Consider the following 17,178-nt stretch of genomic DNA (forward strand, 5'->3'; position numbering starts at 1 on the left):
GGTCTGAGAGGCCACAGATTTGCTGCAGTCTCAAAGGCCACCATCTAAAAGGAACTTGAAAAACGAACAAAAGCTGTACTCTACCCAGTACCAAGCCATGGAGTATCCACCTCTGGGACACTCTGTCACTTTTCACCTCCTTCAAGGTTTCCTTGAGAAGTAAGGACATGAGCCTGATAGATAGATGTGCTTCTGGAAGAGATCTAGCTAAAACAATTCAGGCTGGTCACTCAGTGAAACAAGGGGTCGGGAACGTTGTGATCTGAGTCTGAAAATCAGGCCAGGAGACAGTGAAGTAAAAGAGCTGTCTTAATGGCGAAAATCAAAAGAAGTTGCTTTGTGTAATGTGTTTTCTGATTTCTTTTTTCCTCCCTGGATTATAAGGGTATGAGGGGAGAGAGACAATCTGACTCAACTTTGCATCCTCAGTACATAACCCAGGGTCTGGCATATGACAGATGCTTACTAGCTGTAGAATGAATGAATGAATGAATGAATGAATGAGTGAGTGAGTGAACGAAGGAACAAACTAACGGACATCCTCACTCCAAGAAATATGCTAAAGTGGAAAAAGCAAACACTAGGAAAACCTGATGTAAGTTGAGCTTTCTTACCAACTAACCAGTGAACTTGCCTAGGTCCTCCCTTTCTGTCTTGAGACTTCAGGTTCCTTGAGTGGATTAGGGAGCAGAGTCAGCTTGTTCTTTGATTCTTTTGTGCCTTGTTATCAGCAGCATCTGCATGGCCAATAGGCCCTGGGTTAAATTAGGAAATACAGAACTATTAATGGGAAGTTTGATATTAAGGATCAACCATGACCTTCTACCTAATGTTTCTTTCTGGCATTTCTGAGACAGAAAATTGAGCAAACAGGATAGTCCACTGTCTGAGTTGGGATGGCAGTTCTTTTTGGTACGTGCTTATTGTTCAAGCACAGGGAGTCAAGATCTCCTTACATTTTGAATGTTCAGTAATTTGGCTCAGTATTCTTGATGAACAAATAGTATTTATTTGTTAACTTGAACTTAGTTATTATATATTTAGGTATTCCTTCCTCAAATGTAAAAAAGAGCTGAACTATTTTTCCTGATTTTTTCAATCCTATGACCAAGAAGAACCCATAATAAAAAAGAATAAATAATAAAAACCTTTTGTGTAGAAAATTACACCGCTTACTCTTCTTTCCTCTCAGCCATAGGACCATATTTATAAACTACTTGAAATACAAATCCCCTGGAATGTATTATATAATAAAAGGCAGATCTCTGGGTATCATTCAGAATTATTAAAATATAAATTTCAGAAATCCAAAATTGAGGATTTTAACAAGACTCTCCCAGACTATCTCCTAGAACCTCTCTGGACCAACAGTGCCAAGGGAATAGTAGTAATAAGCTATAAGGAGATAGTGCATGAGGTTCTAGGAGGATCTCAAATTAAGAGGACATTTTATCACTGCAGGATGATGCAAATAATAATGGGGACATCACAAGAGAGTATCGAGATGCCCTATCCCAGTGTATTTTCATGCACCCTGGTCAGGTGTATAGAAAGCGAGGAGAAGTTGAGCTGCCAGGATTCTAGGGAGAGTGAATGAAGACAAACAACACACAATGCTACAGGTAGGAACAAAACCATATTTATGTTCAAGAAAAAGGAGGCCTCTTTTTCATCTCTCTGCCATGACAGAGTTTCACAGCCAGGGGCACCTGGAGTCAACTGTAAATTTTTACCTTGTTGTCGTTTTGAAATATGCAGAGTACAGATGGGAGATGGGACAGTGCCCGTCTGTGTCATCCCAAGGTCAGCAGCAGCATCTTTGCCTTCCCCTGTTTCTTTCTCATCCTGCTCCTATCCTCTCTAGGGACCACCTGGAGGGTAAGTAACATGCACTTTACTCATTAAATTCTCTTGAAGTTAATTTGGTTTTACATAAATGCCCTATCAAGGGTCTGGGACCAGGTGTGTGTTTGCTTCATCTCTGACATCATTACAGTAGGTTTCTGTCTCTTGCTACTGTCTTTCATCTTCATACCTTTCCTGATAGGTGGGCTTAATTCCCAGTTGTTAGAAAAGCCAATTCAGTTCAAAGAACATTTATGCAGGACATTCGATATATAAGGCACTGTTCTAGGCACAAATGGGGATATAAAAGGTGACAAGATGTAGCCTAGATGCTCACAATTTGGCATGATGTGCTTACAATAATAACATTAACCAGGGTAGATGCAAACAGGTAGATTTGAACTAGCAGAATTTGAAAAAGATTTTTAAAGATTGAACTTTAAAAGCATGAGAGACAGAACCAGGGCTTTCCATTTTGTATAGTAATAGCCTGGCCCTTGAAATTGCTAGCTTGGACACCCAGAATAAGTTTACAAAATAGCACCCTCTTACATGGAAGCAAATGAACAACAATTGTGCAATGTTATCTAAGACCCATGGCTGGGTTGCTATAAAACAGGGGACCTCTTAAATTGTGCCTGGATTAAGATGCCTCTCAAATCAACTGTCAAATGCCATGGTATCCTCCCATCCTCCTTAAGTTGACTAAAGGATAATAGAGATAAATTATAGTCTATAAGAGTTAAGTCAGATGTTATAACAGGTCTGCACAGACCAGAAAAGATAGAGGAGAATGAAGTGGTTTTTTTGTTTGTTTTGGGTTTTTTTTTCTCTTTCATATTGCATTTTTAGGCAGTTATTCAAGAAGCATCTCTAAAATAATTTACCTTTTTTGGCTCAACAAATATAATTCATAAGATCTTCTAAATCTCTTACAATTATAGGCTCAATTAGAAATTAAGTTTACATTCTTGTTTACCTCCATTTCATAATTCCATATTGTAAACTTCTATGTATAGGTCTTCATTAAAAAAAGAAAAAAATCAGGGTCTGTGCTACCCAATAATACAGGTATTATATACAAGTATGACGTTAGATATTCCAGATGTTTTCTAGTATATTCCAGATGTGTATGCTTTCCAGATGGAGTCTACTACAGAGTATAAATCTATACTTTCATGTAATTTATCTGTTCGATAGATTGCTACATAAGTTCTATAACACAAGAAGGTTTCTGTCTTTCTCTAACTCCTGAACAGGGAAAGGAGAGGAAAAAAAAAAAAAAAAAGCCTAAAGAACAAGAAATTGCCAACAGTGATACATATTGACACATCAAGAAGGAGCTTGACTGAAACTCATGAGAGCAAAGAAATTCAGAGTTAAGGCTCAAATTCATTACTTAGCTCCCTCAATGGTGCCCTGCAGGGCTCTCAGAGCAGTGGGTGGTCTCTCCTCCCATATGTACAGAAAGTCTGGGATGTGAAAGCCATGTCAAGATGGAGTTTTAGGCTTCATTTGATTTGGTTCCTTTGACAAGTCTAGCGCTTCACCTCAATGCTGTGTTTAAAGGGTGTTGGTAGTGAATGTGGAGTGTCTTTCTTATCCCCCTCCCTCCCTCCCTCCCTCCCTCCCTCTGTTCTTCTTCCCTCCCTCCCTTCCTTCCTTCCTTCATTCCATTCTTTCTTTCTGTAGTTTAACAAGCTTTTGATGCTGCTCCTGGGAAAGCTAATGCATTTGCCTTGGGGATTTGAACAACAGCCCCTTGTGCTGCATAAATTTCCTTTAGCACAGGTAAACCAAAAGTTATGTTAAGTGAGAGAGAAAAGGTAACAGCTGCTGAATTCTTCCGCTAGCCCAGGAAGAGGATGTTGCATGTTAGCAGATGATTGGCAAAATCCTAACCTTCTCTGACCTGTAGAAAATAAGAAGGAAAAAAATCCTAAGGATTTTTTCCTAGTGGTACCATTCCTCTCATAGTTTAAAAAAAAAAAAAAAAAAAAAGTGAGAGTGATTTTTTTTTCTTTCTTTCTTTTTTCCCCCTGCTATTTTTCAAGGAGAACAGTCTAGTAGTAAAAGAATAAATTGAAAGGAACTCAGGTAGAAAAAGGCCTGAATACTGGGAATGTAATTTTACAAGACTCATTCCCTTTCCTCTGTGTTTTTCTCCTTGAAGGAGATAACTCGATTTTATACTTTACTGTCTTATTAACAGAATGCATTTTGGAACCCTGCCACTGCTAACAGTATCAGAAGGATTTAAGGCTGCTGAAATACACTTGAAGATTTAATTCTGCTGACTTCAGCTTGGATCCGAAGTAAAAATCTAACCATAGATTAAGTGTTTAGCACTGTATATTGCGATTGGTGCTCCTGGTCATAAATACTCATGTCTATTTCTGTTTCAGACAGCTCTCCATAGGTTTCCTACTTGGTGCAGCACACAATGCTCGCTTCCCAAATGAGGTTATTCTCTATAAGACTACCCCTTATAGAACTCTTTTTATAGACTCGAGCCTCCGCTCTGTTGTGCAATTCATTATAAACTCCCTCGTGCGCTCGGCGATAACAAACACTGGGTTACTGAGAAGAGCCTTCTAGAGGAGGGAAGCCTGTATTTCCTTCCAGACAATATTTAATCTCATAGCAGCACTGACTAATAAAAGCAAAAGATCAATACAAAGCTGTATTGCTAGGATGAAAATTTACTAACATAGTCATTCATATCACAAGAACATCTGGTTAAAGCTTCAGGGCTCCCTTACTTTCTTAGTTATGATTTTATGGGTCTCTCCAGACTCCTTTTTAGGATTTTAGCAGGCATTTATAGCAAGCTGGACATTTTAATCTTTTTAATGTGGTTATCTGATCTACACTTGGCTTTCTCACACTGACTGGCCATCTTGGCTTCTCGCTTATTGCACTTGAATCAAGTTATGATAAGCTCACACTGTAATAGCCCCTAGTCCTAAACGGGTCTAACTTCGTGTAAGTGGCCTCCTGAGCGGCTATTTATGGTCATTTCTGTGAGGCACTGTCTTTAAAACCTTGGCATTTAGTACCTTCTTCCTATCCCCATGACTTGGAATACATAAGGACTATTATAAATCATATAGCCAGGCGTGGAGATATACTCTTTGCTGGAAGAGATTTCTGAGGCCTGAGGGGCAAACCGAGGAGCTCTGGTTTATAGCCCTGAACCAGACAGACACGTATGAGGTTGGCCAGATGACGCAGTACATGTGAGAACGCAGCACAATCCTGGTACGTGGTCTTCAATATGGAGGAACTTGTCAAATTTGCTTATTTTCTGTGTGTGCATTAGAATTTGGTCCCTTCAGGAGTCACATGGATTTGAAAAATGGTAGGTAGGTGGGAGTACTAAAATCCACAAGATTAGGAATGGCATCCATAAAAATTATATTTTGCTGGTATACAAGAAAGCTATTACTTTTCTCCAAATAAATCTTGGATCAGAAAAAATAAAATAAAATCCACAAGATAATTCAACAAAATGATCTGAGGTATAAAAAAATAAGTATAAGCATAGTTTTACATCTAATGTTTCAGTAAGCCTAGCCACTGTGATAGACTGCAGGGAGAGGAAGAGTACCAGAATTCATAGCGCCTACCAGAAGCAGGTCTCTGCATGGACACTGGCATGTCTAGTTTTAGTTATCTGAGGGAGATCTATTTGAACTAGGACTCACATACTGAACACTTATCATAAAGCCACCAATGGGCCAAATGGCTTAATACATTTCTACCTCATTGACTCCTCATACCAATTCAGGGAGGCAAGTGGTAGTATTATTCTCATTTGGCAAATTCAGAAACTGAGTCTCAGTAACAATCCTGGGTCAAACAGCCATCAAGGGGAAAAAAGAGGATCCAAATCCCAGTGGACCTTATATACTTCCTTTCCACATGATGAACAGCATACTACGTCAGCATACTACGCCTGAAAATAATGTATAGGTATGTTATTCTCCTGAAATCTTACAAAGCTCCTCTGCTAATGTTCAAGAATGCCAGGTCATCTACTTTGGTTGAAACGAAGCACATCAGACTGGTTGCAGAAGCTACGAATTACCTCAGATCTTCAGATAAAAGAAACAGCACATTAATTCACTTAGCATCACATTCTTCAGGGGAGGAAATTGAAATACGGTTTTAACTTGATTACTTTGCTCATTCTTACCTGGGCAGACCAAAGCAATCGCACAGAATTTCCTTCCTCTCTCTCTCCTTCACAGATGCCTGGGACAGGCTGTGAACACACCACCTTCTCCCCCTGGTCCTAAGGGTCAAATCAAACCAAGAGGCTGTTCGCTGCAGATGGGCAGGCTTCGTCACACACCAGTTCTCAAAATTGGTTGCCTGGCACAGAAGATGATTCAAGTAAAACTGAAGTAATTTTCAAAACTGAAACTTAAGCTGTTCAGCAACAGGAGCCAAGTGCCGTTAGTCTTGGACCCCCAACACTTTCTTGGCGCCTAGTAGCAGCTCAACTGTTCTTTGGTCATCATAATTAGCCCGATTGTCCTAGACAGGAAGGATGGATGCGGGTAATGAAGCTCTGGCAGCCCAGCCTGTAGCAAACCTCCACTCCCAGAGACATTTCCCAGCACTGTTTTGAGGAGTATTATGGATCAGTAATATTCAGAGCCTGGTCTCTGACACATGGCAGTACAATGACCAAGCAGTCTGCTCTGACCCAGAGATTTTTTAAAGACAAAGAGAGCACAGAAGCAAAGAAGCCAAACATAAGCAGGGCTCCTGGACATCACAGCAAGGGTGCTCAGTGAAAGGACAGCACATGACCAGGGCTTCTCTTCCTTCTGATCCTCACCCATCCATCCCCCACCGCTGCCTGCCCAGACAGTTGGGCGGTGACACATTCCCCTCGGAACAGAGCCCAGTTTCTCCAGCAGCTGTGCCCAGAAGGCCATCAGATCCAGACTCTGGCAGCTGGGTGAGCCTCTGATCAGCCAGTTTCGGCCTTGAGGTCCCTCTCAATGCCAAAGAGGGAAATGCCAGCGTTGCATTTCTGAGCACCAGAACTTGACCACGGCTTCCAAAGACTGGCTCACAAGAACACACATCTAACAGAAGGATCTTCTTATTATCCAACAAGCCCACTGTTTCCATTTTTTGTGTGTGTGTTGAAAAAAAGAAGAAAGAAAACCCAACCCTGAGTTGTGCTGGCCTAGAAACACCCCTGTTCCTTTCCTTCCCTGAGGCCACACTCACTGAGGGATTCTGCCAACAGTGTGAAGTTCAAGTTGAAATGGTGAAGTGGGAAGTTCCTCCTAAATTTCCAGCCCCCCCTTGGGGTACAGTGAGTGGCAGTGGTGAGTAGGAGGAGTGGGATAAATAACTCCAACAGGACTTCAGGTACTGTACTTGCTTTTAGTAATGGAAGTGACGTCTAAGAGAGTCAGGTCCTGGTAAGAATGCATCCGTCATGCTGGAATTCCAAGTGTCATTCTTGTTATTTCTGTCACCTTGAGGGGAGTCACAGAGACTGGGCTTCAATTGTAACTCAATAGCACTTAATAGCAGGAGTGTCCGGGGACGAGTGAAGAAAGTTCTCGTAACCTAAACTAACTCACCTGTAAAATGGGAATGAAAAAAGCCAACTTTGTCACCTAGAGGCTAAATGAGGTAATGTAGTAGGTAAAGTTCTTAGCGTGGGTAAGCGCTCCCTCAGTGGGGCTTTTTTTAATTAGTAAGATTAACATGTTGGGTTCACAGTACTGACTCCCTCATTTTTGGCCTCTTACAGGGAAACTCACGGCACGATGGTTCCAAGTGTTGGAGACAAAAAAGCCCCTGTTCTAAAAATTGTTGAAAAGAGTCTTTCCCTCTCCCAGATTCCCAGCTCCTCAGTGCCCTGTCAAAACATCTGGTCCCTTTTGTCCTTGGCTTTCCCTGTGCTATTAAAGCCAGTCCTCATCCCGAGCCACTTCCTGTTGACCTAAACATTTTTTTTTAATTCACCTTAACACTTCAAGATGATTAGAGTTGAAAGGGTAAGAACAAAGATGAAGGTTGAGCTTTTCTTTTCCCAGTGACCAATATGATTCCAATCGCTATTTTGAAAAAAAAAAATCTTCTCAAATATTATATTCTTATCTGTTAAAAATAAAAAAAAAGCACTTCTTTTTTAAAATTCCCCTTCTTGTCTCAAGATTAACAGATTGATTAAAAAAAAAAAAAAAAAGTATGGTGTCTGGCAAAATATTCTCAGTGAACTGATAGAGGTCATTCCTTAACCCAGAACATTCTCCTAGCCAGGTGTATACAATCTTGTTAAGCAAACTCTGATTTGGGATTTGTCGGGGATTCGGGGGTCCTGTCTCACTCCTTTCCCACGTCCAACCCTAGTAGTTCCTCCAAGATAAATTGCTTCAAGTAAAACTCTGAAAACTCTGAGTAAAGAGTAGGTCTGGATGGGGAAGGGGGATCTTAAGACACTTCATGAGCCTTTTTTTTTTTTTTTTGTCTACACCGACTACCCTTTGCTGTGGATTAGGCCACTGCTTATTACAGATTCAAATCCTATCTATATATTGTTCATGGTTCCTTTGTGTCATCAGGAAATTAAAGTTTGCAGCTGGCCCCTTCATCTTGGCTAATCATGCGGACATAAAGTCCTTAAAGGCCCTCAGAGTGGCCCCTGCAGGGCCCCACTCAACATTTCTCTTAGCAGGACATTGTTCTTCAGCTGTGTTTTCATCCCTTGCCCCTTGGGCATTAAGCTCCTGCTGCTTTTAGTCCCAGCGTCAGACTCTCATGCGTCATTTTACCATCTCCAGTCCAACACCCACGGGAAACCATGCTGAGCCCTGCAACCAGTTGGAAAAGTTTCAGAGGGTGGCAGGAGCTTCTCCAGCCTCTCAGGATGGCAGCCACATCCTGGAGAATCCACGCGGGGAGCCAGGTGGAGCAGCATGGCCCCCCACGGCCTTAGTCCCTGGGGTCTCAAATCACCATTGCTCTGAGAGAAAGGAGGGTAATTACTGGGACCTGTTAGAGAAGGTCCAGGCTACCACGGCAGAGCAGCCGCCAATTTGCCAGCTCCTCAAAAAATTGATCTGACGTGCTACAGAACCCTAAGCCTCCTCTCAGGGATCTTTTAATATCCGGCAGAGTTCACACCTGGTTTCTGAGATTCCTTGAATTAATTGAATTCTCATTAGAATACTTCCTGCCTGCCTTTTCCCAGCCTTAACTGTGTGTGACCTGAAGTTCATGGTGCAGCAACTGGGCTAGAGCGAATCTGTCTCCCCGGCGTCTTCAATTTCATTCCCACACCACTGTGGGCTCTCCACTCCTTCCCAGAGTGACTTGGAGCTGCCATGCCATTCACAGAGAGGAACTGAGAAGCCTTCCACGGGCCTCTGCCTTCTAGAAGGTCCCTTCTTTCAGCATTTTCTGGTTAGTGTTGACTTACAGGTTGTGTTCACGCTGTGTTGTATGCAGTGGTACCATTTCCCCCCCTACAACTGTATTTTCTTTGACTTCCCACTGGTTTTAGATGCATATTTACCTTTGATACATTAGAAATTATGGGTATATTTGTGATGTACCTTATTATAAATAATCATTGTCCAGGAGGCTGGAAAATACTAGGCTCCTACATATTTATTCCACACATAGACTCTAGGTTTGTCCTGTACATTTGTAACTATATCCACTGTATACCCATTTTAAGATACAGTCTTTCCTTATGTTTACCACCTGGGACAGTTCAGTGATGCAAACCCCTTTACATATCTCCCTACAAAGTTGTAACTATTTTATTATGTTGAGACTAATTCATTTTTCTTAAGGAGATCTTGTTTCATTTCTGATTTGCCTTGGAATTTTACCCCATTTACAGCAGGCATAGCCTCATAGTGACATCACCCTGGCTAGAATATGGAAGGAAGAATGTTAGTGGCAGGAGGATGATGCATCATCTAGTCATCAGATCTGAAAGGCAGAAAAGTTTGGGAAGACAGATAGCAAAGGACAGAAATATTTCTCTTTGACTTGGTAAAAACACTTATTTTTCAACACTCAACTCAAATATAGTGATACCTCTAATGACATTCTTCTCTCCATCACCCATAAATCCTAAGTCCTTGAACTATCTTGAAGCATCTCTAAGGTTTAGTGAACAAACTTATTTACATCTCTGCATCCCCAGCAGACAATAGCTGCCTGACATTAAGGACCATATCTAACTCAGAAGTTAGAAGAAGGATTGTAGTTGGATGAATGAGAGACTAAGCACATAAATGTCCCTTCTATTTCAGGCTGAGTTTTGACCCTTTGTAACACCAGGTCAGAGGGCAGGAAGAAGATTGTCATGTCAGCAAGCCAATCCTTTTCTACCCCTACTCTCTACAAGTATTCTGCAAGCTCTGAGCTCTTGTTTCCTATTCATTTTTTTTTTTTTTTTTAATTTTCTGATCTCGGATTACACGTTGTTTCCTCTGGAAAGTTTTCTCTGATCCCCTAAAATAAGTTTGTTCTTTTTGGTTTTTACACATTTTATGGTTCTTACATTCTCATAACACATCATACTTATTGTCCTTGGGACTTGAGGGCCAGGCTCCCTTCTTCCTGGATGAGACAGGCCTGGGGGTGGGTGGGGGAGCACGAGAGTACACTGGGCATGCTCAGTTCCTTCCTTCCTCTCATTAGTCAGTCTGGGATAAATATGAACAATGCGATGGGCGGGGTGGGGGCAGAGATACACTTATGAGTCCATAGGGATGGAAATTCTCTCATCTTTTTTAGAACCATATCCCTACCCCTTGCCCCAAGAAGTTGTTTATTTAAAATATAAATGTAAGAAATGTCTTATTCTGCACTGCAATTCATCATCTAGCAGAGTGTTGATATCAGCAGCCACAATAATTTATTAATGGAAGCTACGAGGAAGGAAGGAAGGAAGGAGGAAGGAAGGAAGGAAGGGAGAGAAGGAGGGAGGGAGGGAGGGAAGAAAGAAAGAAGGAAGGGAAGGAGGGAGAGAGGGAGGGAGGGAGGGAGGGAGGAAGACATGCATGCAATAATTTCCACCCCATGATCAGTACCCTACCAGATACATCACCAGGCTAGATCTACTTTAGATTTAAGAAAAGATAGAATGGATTGTATTAAGTCTGATTGGAGGAATTAAAAGGCAATATAGTCTTCTTTATCACACATAAACACATACACTAATGTCTATAGAACCCAAAATCTTTATGCTGTTGATTCCAGCTTAGACACAGAATGCTGCCATCTCAGGCAACGATTTCCTAATGGGACAAGTGATGGTTTTTAGAACCAAACTATGTAATGTTTTCATTAAAAAATTCAGTGATACTGGTGGTTCCAAAGCCTTGACCACCAATTCTAACTTATTTTTGCCTCTGTCCCTACTATTTATTCATTATTTTAAGAAACAGATTTTGAGACTTCATTGAATGCAAGATCCCTGTGTGTCTGGGAATAATCATGAGCGTGACACCGTCTTGCTCTTAAGAGGTGCGTTACCTACTGGAGAGGAGAGACAGGGGACAGGCAATTATAATAAAGTGCAATTAGTACTTCAATGGAGCAAATGCGGGAGGCCACAGTGACCCTGGACCTTGGAGGTCAGTGGCAACTTCCCAGAGAAAGGGATATTTAAGCTGAGGTTTAAAGGATGAAAGGAACAGGCCAGAGGATTGGGGTGCAGGGAGTAACATTCCCAGCAGATGGAATGACATGTGCGAATGATCAGAAAGGAAAAAGACATGACCTGACATGGAGGGAAGTGGGACAGGCCTAGACCTCCAGGTGGGCGTAGGACAGTCTCTCTTTCCCTTGTGTAGAAGAAAACAGCACAGCAGACCTAATTCTAGACCTAATCCTAGAATTGGGATCCTCCCCATCCCGACCAACTGGTATAGGCCTTTCTAACTGGCACCCAAAAAAGGCCTTCTGCTCAAGGAACCAGAAAGGGAAACCAAAGGGCAGGTAGGGCCATGCCTCTGGAGCTGCTCTGTGCATGTGACAGTCCTGTCTTACAAGGACTTTTCATGTGAGGGGAGGGCTTATCTTCCGTCTGTCTCTTACATTTATTTTCTTCTATTAAAATTTGCTAATCATCTTTTTATTTTCTTTCAGTTGGATGACAGGAATGGGAGATACCACCCCTGTCCTCGGTGTCATGAACTTGTTTGGAGCTGGCGTGCCCTGCCTGGAATGCAGGCTGAAGCCTCCTCCCTGCCTCAGAGGCTGAATCTTATCTCTAATGATCTAAGTCCTCTGGGATCTAAACCAAGTGACTCTGGTGCAATTCTATTCATGTAGCCACAGGGGAGATGGACTAAAATTTTTTTTTGGAAGGTATACAATACAGAGAGATCCCTGTATATTTTTTCTGAATGTTACCATTTGCAATGGTACCAGTGGCTGTCATACGGAACCTATGAGGAGAACCCATTAAGGAGGAAAGCAAGGTACTGACCAGAACAAAACAGAGGAAGGAATTTTAGTCCTTGAATATTAGTCCTAATTCAACCAACCAGCCCTGGGGCCATCTTAACTCTGAACTTCTTCCTATGTATTGAAGCCACTGCTAGTTGGTCTGTGTGGCACTTACACCTTTTAACATCTAATCGATATGCTACTCCAGAGATCCTCTGGATAAAATCTTTCATTTTACAGACAGGGAAACTGAGATCCTAAGGGAGGAAGAGATTCATCCTTTGTTTCCTGGATAGGGAGCCATGAGCAGAGAACTCTTGGACTAATTTTTCAGTATACTATGTTGTCTCTCCCTGTAGTGCATGGCTATTAGTTTTCCTGGCTCTCCAAGAAAAATTTCCACAAGTTCTGATGAAAACTCATTAACTTTACTCCATAAAGACAAGATGGGACAATAGAGATTTTCATATCACTAAGTCATTTAACATCTTTCTAATTGGGTATGAAAACGCTTATTCCTCATTCCTCAGAACTTGTTCTGTCTTCTGATTCCATTTGCTCCGTTCACACCTACTTTGCTAGACACTGAAAATGACATGGTAAGCAAGGCAGACTATATCCTTGCTTCATGCTCCTAAATTTAAAACATCACTCTTCTCTTTCTGCCTCTGTAAAGTTGAACCTTCATTCTAAAAAAGGGAGAAGGATCTCAAGGTCAGCAAGCAGAAATGAAGAAGGAAAGACCTATTGCTAGGGAAATAGAGCAAAGTCTATTTGGTCTGAGCCAGACAGCTGAGTGGGGAGACAAGAAGGCTAAAGGGCTGGTCCCTCTGATGTGGCTTTGTCCCTGAGGAACCATGGGGAGAAACATTTGAAAGCTGCCTTTCCCTGCCAGGGTTTTGTTTGCTCCTCTGGGACAGGGACAATTTGGCTCCGTTTTGAAGCATTGGGGAAATAAAATCGCCTTGAGCATAGCTGGGAAAGGACATACCCCTAACTCTAGAAGATGAGGATGGATTGAATGCCAGTGGCAGAATCCACAGGGAATGACTCCAAGTTCAAGGTAAACAAGTTAAAACTTATATTTGGGAACTAGTTCCCTTGGGACTTCAGACTGACTGCAACTACACTCATGGGTGGAATATATCCTAAGGCATCCAGGAAGCTCACACTCCCCTCCTCTGCTAGTTCCACAGGCCTGGGTGCTACCAGGACATTGCTTGAGACCATCTCAGTCTCAAAATTGGCTAAATAAAAGACTCCCTTTGGAGATTGACAAAGATTTTCCTTTTGGCTGAAACTGGTCTCTTGATCATTCAGAAACTTAATACAGTCATCTTGGGCCTCTCTACTGAGAAATAAAAGGAGATCTACCTAGAACAGAACCTTAGCAAAGGTAACATGTTATTCCAGCTCCAGGGTGCTATAAAACACCCTGTGTACACCCTGTATATGCAGAACCTTCTGATCCCAAGCTCACATTTTAACAGGGATTAAATTAGATAAATGTCAACCCCAAGAGCAGCCTTAAAAAGGAGAAGTCATTGAAGAGAAATTGACCAGGAGCTGGTTTGAGCATAGAGTGGGGAGGATTCAACCCACCTGTCTCTCGATGGTAAGAGTGGGTGGGAGTGGATGATGGTGTGGTTGTGTGTTGCCAATGTCAAGAGGGAAGATTCTGGAACTTGACGACTTGAACACGTAACTAGCTTTGGGACTTGGACATGTAACTAGCTTTGGGACTTGGACAAGTGCCTATCCTCACTATCTTTCAATTTTCATCATCTTTAAAGTGGAATGAGAATTATCTCTCCCTTCTGGACTTGTTATGAGGGTAAAATGAGTTAATGCATTAAGAAAAAAGAAACTTAAAACAATGCTAGGCAAGAACTGAGTATATCATAATTTAACGTTAAGGGAAAAGATTGTTCTTCAAACCAGCTCCTGGCCAATTTCTCTTTCCACTGCTGTCTCTGTAAGGATGGTCCTTCTATGTCACCATGAAAGACTCCCTTCAGAAGCCTGGGACCAGGAGGGTTCAATGTATTGCCCCTTGGTACAGCTTTGGCCTTAACATCTGGAGAAGATAAAGACATAGATTATGTTGGAAGCAGGCACGCTTCCTGACCCCCAGGAGGCACTCACTAAATATTTATTGAATGGACCAGAGCACCACACTGCTAGAACTAGACTGGAAATTGCTGAAAGAGGAAGGAGAAATGATCTGATGCTCAAGCTTCATAAGACAAGCTAGTAGGGATCCAACCTCTCATAATTAGGTATGTTATTTAATCTCCATGGATGAGCTGGGAAGCAAGTGATAGGGAAGAGTGTGAGTCCAAAGTTATGAATGTCTAGGAAGGATGATAAATGTGAGAGCTAACACAAATTGAGTACCTATCATGTATAATCACCCCAGAGGTTGGAAAGTATCCTAAGGCATTCCTCCTCTGCTATTCTTTGAGGACTGGGTACTGCTAGAGAATTGCTTGAGATCAAAATTGGCTAAACAAAAGATTGTCTTTGGAGAGACAATGAGCCATGAGCCAGGCCATGAGCCAGGCCTATGGTACTTGCTACTTTAATTCTGACAGCAATCCTCCCATGTAAGCATTAGAGTCCACACTGCACAGAGATTAAGTGTCTTGTGTAAGTTGTCTCTGTGGTGCATCACAGGGCCTGAATTCAGTCCCATATGTGTCTCAATTTCAAGTCCTTGAACTTTCTGTTTACCTTGCTAACAGTTTTCTCCCATTTTTTCTGCCTAAACTAGACTCTTGAGCTGAGTGTTCTGGGTGGGCTACAACTGGACAGGAGTCAAGGGTACTGAGTGCATCCTCCCTTCCTCTTCAAGACTGAGTCATAACTTCTCCGAACTTGGGCCATATTCCTCACATATGCCCTCGCAGGTCCATATACCTCAACAGGACTGCAGTCATTACTCATGCTCCATCAGACTTCATTTTTGAAAGTTGAGAGAGAAACAGATATCAAGGGCATGCATATTTATCTATTTATTTATTTATTTTATCTTTCAAGATTTTATTGAAGTGCAACCATCCAGGATGAGTTTTAGATCTTGTTAAAAGCAGCCACGTCCGTGGTCAGCACGTAGTTCTCAAAAGCAGTGATCTGTTCCTCCAGCATATCTGTTCCAACTTTGTCATCTTTGACTACACACTGTGTTTCAAGGTTTTTAATACCATATCCCCCTGGAACTAGTTTAGAGGAACCCCAGACCAAGCCATCCGCTTGAACGCTCTTGACGCACTCCTCGGATTTTGCTGTATCTGTCTCCTCATCCCACGGTTTCTCATGTAGTAAGACGGAAGACTTGGTGACAAGTACAGGGTTTTGGGGCTTTCTTGGACTCATACTGTGCAAGGCGTTCTTCCCTTAATCTCTTTGCTTCTTCACTTTCCTCCTCTTCATCAGATCCAAAGAGATCAATGCCATCATCATCTTTGCTGTCTGTGGCTGTGCTCCTGTGGTGTCTTCCACACTGGCAGGGCCATACTCGTCCAAAGCTTTCTTCCCTCCTGGAAGGCTGGCCTTTGCTTTTTATAGGATTTGATGTGATTATACCAACATAAGGGCATGGCACAAGTCGGCAGGCCGTGGGCCGGAGACTGCTTCAAATACTGCCACATCTGCTGGTGATGGCACATACCTTTCCATGTAGTCCTTGTCCACCTGGTAATCATTGAGCACCTGGAGGCTGGTGGGTGTGGGGGGTGCTTTTCAGGTCACCGAAAACCATGGCCTCATCTGTATCTGGGAGCTAGATAGCAGTAGGGGAAAAGAGCTCAAGGACAGTTTTAATGTGTAAGATCTCATCAAGTTCCAAAGCATGCCCAGGGTTTACTCTGGATTCTGCTAACCCTGTCATACCTATTAGGACACAACCTTCCTATGTTCATGTGCACACACACACAACCAGTGTAACTCCACGTCATGTGCAATCACCAGAATGGGAAGTTGTTCTCCATGTATGTATAATATGTCAAAATACATTCTATTGTCACAAATGTCTGAAAAAAAAATAAAATTAAAAAACTTAAAAAAAATAAAAATAACTAAATAAATAGTACCAGGCCTGCCTGACCTCCACTCTCCCTAATATTATTGACTAGAAAACTGGGCAAGATTAGAACTGAAAGGTCTCCCAAAGGTAGTTACCCACTTCAAGGTCTACTCAGGTCTTTATTTACCAGAAAGTACTATATTCAGTTAGGATAGGCAAAGCTTCGAAAAATAGAAATGATCAGATTTACACCTTCCCTAGACTCTCCTGGCCATGCCCACACGTGGAGCACAGTCTAGGCTGGTTTACATGTGGCCCTTTTGCTGTCCTTTAAATAGGCATGGTTCATGTAGCAGTCTACTCTGTGGAATTCCCCAAATGTTATGCACCCACAATGTGGCTCCACCCAAGATGAGTCGCAGCTGTCTTCAGGACATATAATCCCCTTGCATAGCATGAACTGGAGCCCAAGCTGGTAGGAACTTTGAGCATCAGTAGGACCTTGGTAAGGCCACCAAATGCTCAGCATTCACTGTTTTAGTAGCATTTCTTCTTTGTCATACAAGTATAATCCATTTATGTTACACAGATGGAGAGAGAGGTAAGGGCATTATCCATCAAAATGCAGTACTTAAAATCAAAAAATTGGCTAAGGAGGGCTGGGGCTATAGCTCAGTGGTGGAGCACTTACCTTGCACATGTGAGGTACCGGGTTCAATCCTCAGCAAGACATAAAAACAAAATAAATGAAATAAAGATATTGTGTCTATCTACAACTAAATATTTTTTTTAAATTGGGTAAGGATAATTTGATAAATTCATCTTTTTTTTTCTTTAATTGCTCTTCCTGTATGATTCCC

General features: G+C 42.0%; 1 pseudogene; it reads right to left on the bottom strand.

Moving 5' to 3' along the window:
* Window positions 1-15,366: 15,366 nt before the first annotated feature.
* Window positions 15,367-16,054, bottom strand: LOC143382892 (elongation factor 1-beta pseudogene; annotated as a pseudogene).
* Between the last annotated feature and the right edge of the window lie 1,124 nt (window positions 16,055-17,178).

This window comes from Callospermophilus lateralis, chromosome 17 (assembly GCF_048772815.1).
Source record: "Callospermophilus lateralis isolate mCalLat2 chromosome 17, mCalLat2.hap1, whole genome shotgun sequence".
NCBI classification, from domain to species: domain Eukaryota; kingdom Metazoa; phylum Chordata; class Mammalia; order Rodentia; family Sciuridae; genus Callospermophilus; species Callospermophilus lateralis.